We start from the raw sequence: 14,528 nt of genomic DNA on the forward strand, positions 1-14,528 counted from the left end.
TTATAATTTGACAGATGACAGGATAAAAATCGAGGCAAAATTGTATCTACAATTTTATGTATTTTGATATCCATGCGTGTTTTATATGAGTATTTTAATATTTGTATTTTAATGTTTCAAACGTTTTCTATAGCAAACAAAATTATTAAAATCCTATTTTTAATTCTGTCATAAATTATACATTGTTTAAAGTGGCCTTTATATCAATTATCATATGTTTAACAAATATTTTAATATTATTTTTCATAAGCCGGAAATAGCCAATATCTGTAGCGTTAAAATTTATTTAACGTTGATCGAGATTGCTTTATATTAATTATCATATGTTTAATAAATATTTTTAACATTGTTTTCCATAAGCTGGACATAGCTAATACTTGTAACGAAGCTTATGATGTTGAAATTTATTTAACATTGTCCAAGATTGTTTTATATATTTAATCGTTTGTTTAATAAATACACATGTATTTTAATACTGCTTTTCAAATAGCCGGGAAATAGCCAAGACCTACAGCGTTAAAACTTATTTAACGTTGTCCAAGATTGATATAATAACCGAAATAATTGTTTTCTGTATATCAATTAGTTTTATGTAAATATAAATATGATTTCGTGCTATAAATCATTTACATATTGATGTAAATCGTATACATCAGGACAAAAGATCGATTGAATATTGAAATATCTTCCGGGAATAGATGTGTGTAACATAACGAACGGTAATTTTTTATTAATTTTGATCGACAACGCTGGCACACGTGTCGCCATTTATCATGATAATTTCGTTAAAAAATCTGTCATAGCTTTTGTTTTATTTTCATTAAAAAAGCGGCATGTTATAATTTATCTTGGAAGTTAGAATAGATACGGCAATGGCCGTAACTAGCTAAGCAACATTTCGTTATATACGTTATACGTATATACTTGTATTATTCGTTTTACATTTAATAATCATTTTTATGAAGAAAGACACACACATGTACGCATATATATATATGTGTGTGTGTGTGTGTGTGTGTGTGTGTGTATGTACATACACACACTATCGTCAAAAAGTTTAAAACCAAACGTTTTAAAGATTTAATTTTGTGTTTTTTTTAATTTAAAATATATGCAATCCAATTTTATTTTTCACAGCATTGTAATATGAAGATATAATAATTAAGTAAAAAAACAATTACTATTTAATGTATATTTGTTTTATAATTTTACCATAAATTATATGTTTTAAAATTATATCACATTTTGGTCCTAAACATTCTGACGACGTATTTGTAGCGTATATACTAAATTAGGTCAATTACATATAAAACTCAGTAAAGAGAGAAGAAAGCAATACAGATTTTATATATCATAATAATTAGATTGTATGTGTCACACACACACTATATTTTAACATAATATACAAAACCTATTTCTTATTTCCAATTTTCTATTTATTAATAACCATTTTTTCATAAATTAAGAAAGGTATGGAATAAGCAACAGGAACAGTGAATAGTGAAACTCACGACCGGTCGAGATTATTGGTTATAAGCATGACCACGCATAATGAAGAGCATGTAATATGAGCCGATACTATGGTCAATTTTGCTGCCTACGATTAAACTATGTCGCGGTCCACGTTTGACCAAACATCGTTAGCAACCTATAACGTCGGAATACGGCAGTCGTGCCGTAAGGACGCTTACAATAAGGAACCGTACAACAACGGGCGGATCTTACAGTGTAGCAACATAATCTCACGACAGATCGGGACTCGTGACCCAGTATACATTCACGATACCCCCGCGTACACGCCGCAATCTTCGATAATCACCCTCAACCCACTTCGTACGTCCCTTGTTCTTTCCGCCGTAATAACGTCCACTTGAGAAAATTGCCGAGCATATTCGTCTACGACGGATATAGAAAACTCTGGGTTTCGTTCCGTGTCTCGTTTGCAGACACGGATATAACGACGCCACCTCGGCGCCGCTAATTTTGTGCCGTAAAATATATACGCCTCGCGGAAAACGCTCTCTTGCTCTATCTCCAACGTCATCTTTTCCTGTCCAGGAACAGAGGTATAGACGGGAATGACGTCGGAGCGTATAAATGCGTCAGAGAGAAAGCGAGATTACATTTGCGAGATATCGTTTGCAAACTAAGTGAATCGATAGCGACGAACGCGTTAGCGGATCTTAAACATGCTAATGGCAAACTAAATGCGGTTCGCCACGTGTGTCCACGGATCGTCGGAAAATCTGATTGACGTGCATGCGTTGCACCTGCTTTGCGGTGACGCATGGGCTCGATGTAGCCGATGCAGAGTGAAATGTCTATATGCGTTAATCCACACGTGACCACGCACACGTGATGCTGTCGCTGGTTCGATAGGATTTTCTGTGGTTTACAACCCTATTATGTGGGTATCTTCGGATGACGAAATTCGCGTTATTCCTCTTCGAAGATAAAAAATTATAGAGGTATAAAAGACAGAGATAGATAGCGTTTATTACTGTTCCAGGGCAAGCCCTCTAAGAACGTAACAGGTAATCGAAAGAAAACAAAGAAGAATAACATAGGATATAAAAGAAAAATAATATAAAATAATATAAATTTAAAAAATAACAAATAAAATCAATAAAATAGAGAGAAAGAGTTAGTAAAAATTAATAAACTGTTGACGCAGCGATCAAATAACGGAGTAACACAATATGATTTTTTTTTTAAATATTACGTACTAGTTTGGATATTAATATAAAAAGAACAAATATGCGTGTAACATGATATTATGCAGTAAGAGAAATATGGTATCGCTTACTTATATTCGACCATCGCCGTATACACGAAACGTCTAATTTTCGTTAGTAACTTAAGTAAAATCGCCTGAAGCGAGACGCATCTCTCGCACAAACTATGTAGAGAAAAGCACTATCTGTACACGATACCAAGTAACACGCATTTATCCTCGATATACACGGTGTAGCGTGGGGCGTCTCTTTATTACAGAAGTTATGAATAGGAGCTGGAATGAGAGTGCAAATGGGAATGTAATGCGATGTCCCGCGTTCCAGTAATTCGGGAAAAGTCGCCAAGTACGGATGTACACACACCACAGGTACCATCGTCGTCTCATAGCAATCGTTTCCGTATCTCTTTGCCTTATCAATCGAATGTTAAAGTCCTTCATGTGAACCCTGCAGCCTTTCACAGCGCGATTATTAAATGCACGGAAGAGCATGGATCGCGGAAATACACGCTATGGGACGGATATTATCAGTTGTAATGTCGGTATATTCTCGGTTATAGCTGTAAAGTACGTGAGACATATGAAATACGATTTCCCGTATTTCAGACGCGAGAACGGTAATTCTGGCGGTACACAGAGGAGTGATGAAGTTAAATTAATCCATAACCACCAGTCTAGATGAAATCCGAGATATAATATGGTTGCTACGGTGAGCTAAATTTCAGCTTGATAAATAAACAATAGCATTATCGCTGTTATCGTTAATTTCGAAAGGATCTGTATTTTCTGAATTTGCCGTCGGCCATTGTAAGAATACGCTGAAAAAAAAGTTTTCGTGAGTTAGTATTTGTGACTATAATTGCATGGTAAAATATTATGGTCAGGAGCTCCATTATAATTATTTCTGCTATGTTAACATAATAATATTATTTTTAATAATATAACATAATATTATATTTATGTGAGTTATATAAAAGAAAGAATTCCCTTATTTTCAAAGTGGATCTTGGGGGAGCCCGACAATATTCATATGTAAAATCGTAAATATATTTTTCAGTTCTATATAAACAGTGTTTTTCGTAATAAATTCTTTGGAGTCAAATTGACAATCAAATGTTATTTTCAACTTCAGTTTATTGTATTTCAGTTTATTGTATTTCAAGTCTAATAAACAAAATCGGTGTGCAGTTTATAGAACTGAGAAATGTATATTCAAATTAAATATGAATATTATTAAGCTCTAGTCTGTAAGATCCACTTCAAAAATAAGATTCTTCCTTTCATTTAATTTATTCTTATTCTATTAGTCTATATTTCATTTATAATTGCATTTATAGTTCTATATACCAAATGTACCAAAAGATATAACCATTCCGGAAATGATATTACCTATATATAATCGTTTTCGAGGTATCATAGCAGTAAAACTATAAAACTGGAGCTTCTAACAATAATTATTTTACCACGTAATTATAGTCACAAATACTAAAAACTTTTCTCTCCAAGTAATTCAATAAACGTGAACAAAAGTTCTTGCAAGTTTTCTTTTTTTTTTTATTCACGTTTATTTAAGTTGCACTGAGAGAAAAGTTTTTGGTATTTTTGTGACTGTAATTGGTAAAATAATTCCATTCTATTTACAAGCTCTTGTAAGCTCTCCTTTTTTATTCACGTTTATTTAAGTTTCAACGAAGTATTCGACGTGAATATCCATGATCGAAGAATGGCGTCTGTTTGTTGTTCAAGGGTTCGGTTTCATCGTGGAAGGGATCCATGAGGAAGCCAGCCATGAGATGAATGCAACGGCTATCGTTGAATCTACCATGTATCTAACGATAAAGACTACGTCTAATGAGAATGTGCGCGCGCGTGCGCGCCAGTGAATTCATTACCCAAGTAGCGAAGATCGAAGAACCGCATTGTTCGGTTTCCTTTCGGTGCATCTATTAATCCAGACGGCGGCGAACTTTCAGTAATTGAAACGGCGAGTTAACTTAGGCAGAGCTCCGCGGATCTTTTACGCTGCGCTCGCTTTGTGCTCGCGTTCCCCACAATCGTACGTGTGAAATAATAAAAAAAACCGAGGATATGAAGTGTGTACTGCATCGACGATATAGCTAACCTTCTTTTTCTTTCTCTTTACACGAGGGTGCAACTCGAGGGTGTTGGATGTGTGGCACCAAAGCCCAGCCGTCCCTACAACCTAATGCTGCGGTGCATTCACGAGAATTCGCATCACATCCCCTTGTACATACTACTACGCCACGTCCCTGCATCGACCTCGCGTTCTCTTTAATACTCTTTTCGTGTCCCTCGGAATCGCCTCCCTCTCGTCGTCACCTCCGCCCCCATCGTCCGACCATTCTCTTCCCCTGAATGTGTTCCTACAGTCATGTACTTTCCAACCCATGGAGATCGCGTCGGTTGAGTACAATAGGCCCTCCCGACCGACCCTTCATCCTCGTGGTTCACCCTCCAAGAACCCACGCCGTCGACGAAGCGTATACAGGCATACGTGCCGACACGCTGACGACACGTCTTGTCGGTACATCCGCCGATTAACAGGCGAACGAGCGGCGATCCTGGTTCAACAACGTTCGATGGGTTTCGGTTGCTCGACGTCTTGCAAGCAAGGTTTTACAAAGATAGACCAAAAGCGAGAAGTAAGCTTTTTAAAATCCTTCGATTTATCTCAAGACTACTTTGCACTACAAATAACGGTTCTATATTTTACACAGGTAAAAATATAATTTTCGTAAAAAAAATAATAGCATTCCAAAATATATTTTTTTTTAACTATTATCGTAAAAGGTAAAAAGTAAAAGCACAGTGAAAATAACTTTTATGAAGCATAAAGGTTTGATTATTCAACATTATTATTTAACTGATTGTTTAATTATTCACACACTGTTACTTAACTGGGGTTATTAAGAGATCTATTTTAAAAATATAGATTTAATAGATCTAGATAAAAAGTAGAAGAGAGAATAAAGAAACTGGTAAGAATTGCTAGTCAATCTAAATTCGTGAAAATTGAGATCGGCAATGTCAGACACATTTTGGAACACCTTCCCTCGAGTGCAACCCACCGCAAACACGTCTCAAGGGAGGCAAAGATACACGACGTGCTTGACATAGATTGAATCGACAATGGTTTTGTAGCCGCTTGTCTTTTTAGATGCACAGTGATGCGACTGCAGTGGTGAAGAATTGCAAACATGCGGTCTGAGGCATGCCCGAATCCAAGCTTCTGTATTGAGAGAAAAATGTTTGGTGTTTGTGACTATTAAATTGCATGGTAAAATAGTTATTGTTAAGAGTTCCACTTTTATACTGTTATAATGTTAGTAGTAATATTTATAGTTCTACCAAAAAATATATGGTTGGCACCGAAAAAAATGATAAAGTATAATCGCAATCATTTTTTTCTCTTATAATGTGATAATCAAGAGTGTATTTATCGAAAATTTATAATATTGTATAAAATTAATGATGTATAATTAAAAAAAAATCAATCAATAAAAGTTAAAATAATTCATAAATTAAATAGTAAAAAAAGGTTAAAAGAATTCAGATTCTTTGTATTCTTTGTACGCTACACTGGTTACCATTAATACTTTATACATTGAAATGGGTGAGAGAGATATAAAAGCACTGTTGCAATTATCGAACAATAGATACCGTTGAAGAATTAATAATTAAATACGCATTAAGAACCAGCTATTGAGAAGTCTGATTACATAGGGTGGCTTTTGAAATCTCTTCTTTAAGAAATGAATCGAAAACATGAGATTCGTTTGTATGTGTGCGTTGTTCGCTTTGTCTGGTTGATGTGAAAATAAGGGACGATAAATCGCTGCTCTTTCGGACGTGAAAGGAAAGCGTAAGAGGTGCTCGTCGTGTTCACGCTGACGGAAACGCCAAGTGAGGCGCCGAGCGACGATTAATTCAGCTTCGTTGGCTCAGAAAAGTGGTCTCGTTCGCGCGAAACTGGCGAAGATCGCGATCAATTGGGCACTTTACGTCACTTATTATTGGCGCGGATACAGCGTGGGACGCGCTATTATATAGCTCGTAATAATACTTTCAATGCGCTTTGCTGGCCTTATCATATTTTATAAGGGCAGCCCGATCGTTTCTCACGAATACGATCGATAAATTATCGTGTTGTTGAATCGTAGTTACATTTATCAATTTCTCACGAGGCGCTTACGTGAATGTTCAAAGGTCTTTAATCAGTCGTCTAATAACAGAATATTGTAATAGAAAATGCGAGCTTATATATCACGCACGGAATCCGTGACATAACAAATAATGATTTTTCAGAAGTTAATGAAGCAGTACAATTTTGCTACCATGCGTTATTTATCTAACTTTTTCGCGCGAGCTATACCCGTTAGCTAATTAAGTAATTTATGAGTGCCCAGAGACCGTCGGAACGTCGTACATTCGCAGAGCTGCTTTAATTTAAATAGATTAATTTCTATCCGAATCTGGGATACACAAATTTCGACATTTTCTATTAATGGCTCATTTGGCTCGTTTAAATCGTGCAGTGCATTGAGCAATGTTTTATTGTCGTTCTGACATAAACCGATGCAAATACTTATACGTACCGATGTAACAACTGCGACCAGCCACGACCGAAAGCCCAGCTGTAGCCTTGCGCATTTCAGGATTTTTCCCCAATTGCGTTTACCTCGCACGTCTGTCTTATACACGTAGAATAATTTATACAATGACACGAATATTCATCTTTTTACATAGAGAGGAGCGTCTTTTACAGAAATTAAAATAAAAATGAATTTGCATTCTTTGCACGCGTTTTTTGTACACCCTACCTACAGGGTTATTAGCAAAATAGAAAAAAAGGTTTCCCTAAGTATTCTCTAACTGAGGTCTGAAAAGAGCACTGAATAAAAAGCGAAGCAAAAAATATGAAAACTTTTAAATTATACAAACAAAAAGTATAATAAAAAATTAACGAATACAATAAAAAATGAGTACAATAAAAAAATGGCAAAATAAAGCAAAACTTTTATCGTACCGTTTAAAGTATTTTTAACACAAAATCTTCAATCTTGAAACTCACTTCTGAAAAAAGAGTAGTTATATTTTTGTTTATATCAGCGATCTCTTTTCAGATAAATCTGAGTTTCTTGATTGTTAATTTATTTATTTCATCAAATTCTTGTTCTGCGCGCGCGCACACACACACACACACACACACACACACACACACACATTTTTTAACTAAAATTTAATCTTCTCACTAAAACATCATATGTTCTAATCGTCTTAGACATTTTTTATCTTGATCCTACATAATTTCGAAACATCTCATAATAAATTCATTCAAATTTAGAAAATGTATGATTACCGAAATATTATAAACATGCTTTCTAGAAAAATTTTTTAAATTCTATAACTTTTATAATTTAATGATATTTAAAGAAGTAAAATTCAAATCTAGAATCGGTATTACAATAATTTAATTTTGGATTAATAAATTCCTTGATTCTCTGATTTTTCCCAGTTTTCTCTTACCACTAACAACCCTATCAGTAACAATTTACATTCTCATCACGTTAGAGGATCATTCCATGCTATTTTAATCAAGTTAACCGTTTCATAATTTCTAAAAATTTGATAATGTTATTGCTTACTTACATACGTTTTACGAGTTAAAATTTTTAAAAAATTTTTTGTTTGATCGCAATAATCATTTTAAATCAATAGCGTACAGTAGTTTTTACGTTATACATTAAGCGACCAATCTGGTTGAAATGGCATAGAATGATTTCTATTATATTTATTCTTGCTTTCTCTATCATAAACTTCTCGCACAGTGCGACTAACCGAGAGATCCAATCATCCATGACAGCTATTGTAAATTACTTCCTGAAAATGGACCCGAAGTACATGCACGTCTTCTACCCACGTGTCAATCATCTCATGATCCTTTCAAAGCTCCTTATTCCCCCTTCTATGTATTCTTCAAGATGAGTAATCGTACCGTACGTTCTATCCTTTCTCGGACACGTTTCACGTTTTTCGTTCGGTAATCATACCAGGTAAAGCATGTAGGTAGGCAGGTAGGTATTCCTACTGCTATACTAGTGGACTGCTGCACTGGTACGCGAGCAAAACCACATGGCCTTATCTGGACCATAACGCTTCGCGGACATATATCGTGTCGCGAGCCACCGGTTTTCCTTCCCTTCCTCTCCCGCTCCGAAACTTTCGCGGTTGCAAATGCAATATAAGCTGGATCCGTGCGATTCTGCCAGATCACGAAGACGCATACATTCTCGCGGGGGTGGCACACAGCTGTGCACATATCATGTCCATGCGGTACCCTCGATCGCATGCCGTGCCGCGCCGCGCTACGCCATTGGCAATGCACTTCCCATTGTCGATGGCGGCCCGTTCGAGCATCGAACCGCGATAGAGCGGCCTCTTTTCCACCTTGGTGGCGTCGTGGATATTAAGGTCAACGCGAGCGATCACACAGGAAGCGATGGACCGATTTTCCGCATAATTTCGCATGATATTACCGCAACGCGGAGCCGCGGATCGTCCGATGTAACCACGAATTTTCGAGAGTATCCGCGTCTTTCCCCCGTTCCTCAAACATCCCATTAACGAGTTATATGATCATTACAAAGTTCGTATGCTGTTCGAATATAATATGGAACGGACCGGATTGCGATAAAAATCTACCTTTTATTGTAGATATATAGACAGAGAAAAATTCGACGATAATAAAGCAAACTCACAGGAAAATCATTAGGGCTTCGCTGTGATGTTCGAAAGACTCTGTCTGTTAAAAAATAAAAAAATAAAAAAAAATTACATACTTTTATGCATTTCGAATAATTTCAATTAACTGTAGTTAAATAATTTAACGAAATGTTTTTACTTCTGGACAGGTTAAATTTCAAATTAATCAAACGACAGAAAATATATCAAACCATTAATTTGAAATTTAATTGTGTATTTGAACATAAACCGAGTTACTAATACCACTGCCGGATTATCTGAAAACGGTCTGAAAATATGAAATACCTATTATTTCCATGTTCATATTACAATTTCAAGTTAATTGAATTATCGATACGATCGGAAGCATGTAAATAATTGATGTACATGGTAACATGAGAAGTATTTTCATTTATCGACTTTAAAAATGCATTCGTATCATCTCCGTAATTTCTCGGCAACCTAATTTCTCGGTTATCTCGCGCAGGATAAAGGAAAAGCCGCGGTATTCCGGGGAACGAGTGAGCCGCGTAGAGTTACGGCACCTTCCACGAGAGCACGACAAGAAGAGATCCTCTCCGAAGTAGCGACCGTGACAAGTGGCGCGACGAAACTCCGTCGTGTCGATACAATATGGTTACATTTCCGTCGTGTCCCCGCGACGGCCGTACATCCCTTTAAATCCACTTTTACGGCGTCGAGGGACGGTGCGTGAGATCCGTCAAGATGACGGACATCCTTTAAATTCGCCGGAAAAGCTGCGGGGAAAAGCTGCGGGGAAAAGCTGCGGGGCGGGCACAGACGACTCCCCAAGGATACCGAATGTACCTCCAACGAAATGAAATTCTGGTCGGCGTGCCTTCGCTCTACCGCTCTCCCGTTCTCTCGTCCGACCGTAAATCGACCGGGATGTAGACGACGGCAATAGGTAGGTAGGCACACCTACATGCCGAAGTAAATGGAGAAAGCGACCGTTCCAGTCAAGACGATTGAGAGACGTAATTGGCATCGTGCAGACCTAGAGTGGTCTTGATTCAAGATCCCAATACCGTAGCCCTTCTCCCTTAATTGCGCAACGCCGAAATCGGGCGCCGGGAATAATTGAAATCACATGAGAGAGCCGGTTATTCTCGCTGTTTAATCATGTTTACGCGACATCAGATCCATTTCGACACAGGCGAAACGCGTACATTGAATTTCGCCAGATTCAACTCTCCAGAGCTACTGGATCCATTCAATTATAAATTTATTTGTCAAGAAGTGTCAAACAATACAATTTTCTTTATGTTATATTATTATATCTCTAAATTTGGATTATTTTTATTAAAATATATACTTAATATTTATTCTTTTCTATACGAATTATGTCATTTTAGTTCCTTGAAATTAGTTTATGTCTTTTTTTAAACCATAGAAGATTATTGTGATATTGTACGTTTCTACCAATATGTAAAAAATATGTACATGAAAATAAGCCACTTTTAATAAATAGAACACAAGTGTTTCACACATTTTACATTTTTAATGACGAAATACTTATAATCTGAATTTTTATAAACACGAATAATCTAATTATCAACTTAAAAGGAAAGACAAAATAAGCACAACATTAAATTTAACCTTTAAATTATATAGCTCAATCCAATTGTGTGTGTGTGTGTGTGTGTGTGTGTTGTGTATGTGTGTGTGTATTTCATACATTTAAATAAAATAATAACACAAAACAGGAATACAAAAGTGTTTGAAAATTGAAATCATTTATACTCTCCGTTATAATACTTACTATTAGATCAAAACTAATATATTTAAAAAAACGGATAAAATTTTTAAAAGATAGTCTCCGCTTGTTCTATTTTTTAGTATAGAGGATGGATCTCGTAATACCATTGAAAGCATAGATTAGTGCTCAATGATCTCGCTATACGCAAAATTTATATATCCGTATAGCACTCTAGTGTTAATTAATATAAATTAAATGGATCTCGTAGCCAGCATCAGTAACTATGTTACTAATTTTAGCATTAACTCCGGAGGGTTAAAATCAGTTAATATTGGCATTGAAATGCATATGGCCTTACGCCCGTAGCAAATTATTACAGCAAGCGGTGCGTGCGTTCGTTCATTTAACGATTTCTATACTTACTCTCCTTTCTTTTGTCTTTTCCTCCCTTTTGTCTTTTTCTCTCTTTCTCTCGGTAATTTTGAATCATTAAAATCGCCTACCTAATTGAAAATTTTTCTGTTATTCCTCCGCCCTGATTATTTTATACGCGCATAATATTCTCATCAGATATCAGCGAAGTGTTTAGTTATGAATCACGTAGTGATTATAACAATGGAAATTTCATGAAAATTAGATGTCGAATAGATGTGCCGCACAATAGTTCGTCAATGCGTATTAAACGTGAGATATTAAATACACAATAATGAATTGAGAGTTACTTTGCGAGAGAGATAATCCGTATGTCATTTCAACTAATCTCGATTTTCGTGATTACTGGACCGTAGAGTCGATAGCGCTATTTCAAATTAATTACATTTGCCGCGTATATTATATAATTACTATACATACTATTAAATCACAATTAGTGTACAATTATTATTGCGTGTTACCGGCATATTTAATCACATTAACTAATCCGCAACTTTTTTTTATGTCGGAAATTTATACAAACATATATATGGCGTATAAAGATGTAATTCGTCCGATCAAAATTTAGTTATATTTTATATACGAGATTTATATTAATGCAATTGCTTCATAAAAATTACGATCCTAAACGAAACGAGATAAAGAAGCAAATAAAGACTGTATTATACTCGTATTTCCGATATCTCGTTATAAAACCAGCATTCGTTCATAACCCGAGAATACAAAAGCAGTGGTTGAGGTATGAACTTCGACTACCAGATAATGTTCTACATTTTCGACCTCGATATCCGATATACGAAACGTGTATAATGGGAGCACACGTATCGAAATGAAAAAGGGGGCAACAGTGCGCGTGTTAATTAATTGGCTCGGCTAAATGGCAGCATCTCGTCCGCGTATTTACCTGTATATATGCGTCAATAGATAAACCGGAAGCACCGGCAATCGAGTCAATCACCGAGAGTAAAACCACGCGCGGATTTATTCGTCCTTTTCGCTTCTAGCCGCGCATCCGCGCAAAGTTAACCGCGGTCCGCTCGCAAAACCCCTAATAAATTGAATTTCAATTGCGAAAAGCGTATATGCGTGTCCCCGAAATGTAAATCTGGGACCGTGAGAAGCTTACCGCAGGGTGGATAAGCGAGCGAGCGCTCGATGGTCCACTTTCATGTGTATCGTCATCTCCTAGATTAGAGTTCATCAGAGCGGAGATCAAAGTGCAACGAGCTTATTTATGATGCACACATTCAATTACATTTTAACAATTGTCAACGTACAATGCCGCACGTAAACAGAGGATTCTTCTTCTCGCGTGCGTATCCACGACAGAAGAATACGAATTTTCGAAAAACTGAAATTCCGAAATTTCGTCACCGTGCATCCTCTCTTCCACGCGTAGTATTTCACGGGAAACGCTCACGTCGTCAACAGCATGCCGCTACGGCAAACTCGTTACAGTATTAAGTACTCTCGGGAAATCTTTCTTTCGTGCCGCGTGCTTAACGAACGTTCTTAATGGAATTACCGCATTTGCGCCGCGCGGCGCAAGAATTTGCGGTTCGTTGCCCGTGGCATGTTAAGTGGCAGGCCGGCAATTGAATTTGAAGTCGCCGAGCCTGGGTCGCTGGAGCCAGTTTATCGTGCTGCTTACCTACGTGTCGAACTGGGATAACTTCTCCTGGGCTACATGGACGGTGTGATCATGTCGCTCAGCGGTCGGCATTCTGAAATTAAACGTTGAATTGATCATTAATCACTGGTGCACGTTCGCATCGATTGTATTAACCTTCTGCCGGCAATATGAATTTTAACTATTCCGTCAATAATAGCGGCCTTCGTAAAATAGAACAAATTTGTTCCGGATTATATAAAAATCGGAAAAAGTTCTATACTTGTCAAAACTGTAACAAATTTTTGCCGTCATAAAAGTTAGATTTATATTACTTATTTTTTTTTTTTATAAATTTGAATTTATCTATCAAAATTCACAATTAAAACATTGGCGGTGCCTTTAATTCATAAAAAAAAAAAATAAATACATTAAATCGAGATTAGAATTCATTTTACATTGATGAAACTGGGCTCTGGTCAGATATGTTTGCATACTATTATATTTTCGAGAGTGTTACCATTTCTCTACTGATAAGTTAATTTTAATCTCGGGTCAACTTATTCTTCATCTTTTTTTAATTTTAAGAATTAGAAAAGATGAAGAGTAAGTTGAATCGAGAATAATCTACTGGTGGAAACGAATTATTAATCGGACGTGCATAGAAAATGTAGTAAAATACAAATAATTTGTATTTAAAATGCCACGAAGAAAGTGTTTATTTATTGCAAACATTTATTACTCCTCTCCCACCCAACAAAATTGTCCCATTTTACATCCGGAAATATCTGGTCATACTACTATAGTTATAGTAGGTAAGTTCTCGTTGGTATCCGCACGTTGTGTCACGGTCGAGGCAATACGCATTTTACGCGATGTTTTAATTTCCGCATATATACATATATTCATAGTCTCTGTACCTTTTAAATGATCAGATTAAAAGCTTGCGCTTTTTGGCGTTATCTAAAATTCCCGGGACATCTGCTCTCATTTTCCTTTGAGATCACCTCGTTAACACATAAGGGAAATGTAACATCGTCACCATAAACGCCACTAAGGATCGTTTTCTATACATTACAACTGACGTCTCATTCGCTTCCGTAGTTGAATCTCATCGCGTGAAAATTGGAAAAGTTCAAAGCGCTCGTCGCCGCCACTGGCGCGATGTTAAAGAGAACGAAAGAGCGGTTGGGGCGGCAAAAGGGAAACTGCGGCGCGCCGAGGTCGAGAGAGAGAGAGAGAGAGAGAGAGAGAGAGAGAGAGAGAGAGAG

The 14,528-nt window shown here is 36.6% G+C and overlaps 1 protein-coding gene across 3 annotated transcripts in view; it reads right to left on the reverse strand.

Annotated features, from left to right (window-relative positions):
• Positions 1 to 14,528, reverse strand: part of LOC108746309 — a 260,533-nt gene that overhangs the window by 43,238 nt on the left and 202,767 nt on the right. For 2 of the 3 annotated variants that reach the window (XM_018483001.1, XM_018483002.1), the window contains one exon: positions 13,300 to 13,372. The gene's annotated coding sequence lies outside the window, so the exon portion shown is untranslated. Of the gene's footprint in view, positions 1 to 13,299; positions 13,373 to 14,528 lie in introns of those variants that run through there. The other variant, XM_018483003.1, reaches the window with a different exon arrangement.

The sequence above is a fragment of the Trachymyrmex septentrionalis genome, unplaced genomic scaffold (assembly GCF_001594115.1).
Source record: "Trachymyrmex septentrionalis isolate Tsep2-gDNA-1 unplaced genomic scaffold, Tsep1.0 scaffold165, whole genome shotgun sequence".
Classification (NCBI taxonomy): domain Eukaryota; kingdom Metazoa; phylum Arthropoda; class Insecta; order Hymenoptera; family Formicidae; genus Trachymyrmex; species Trachymyrmex septentrionalis.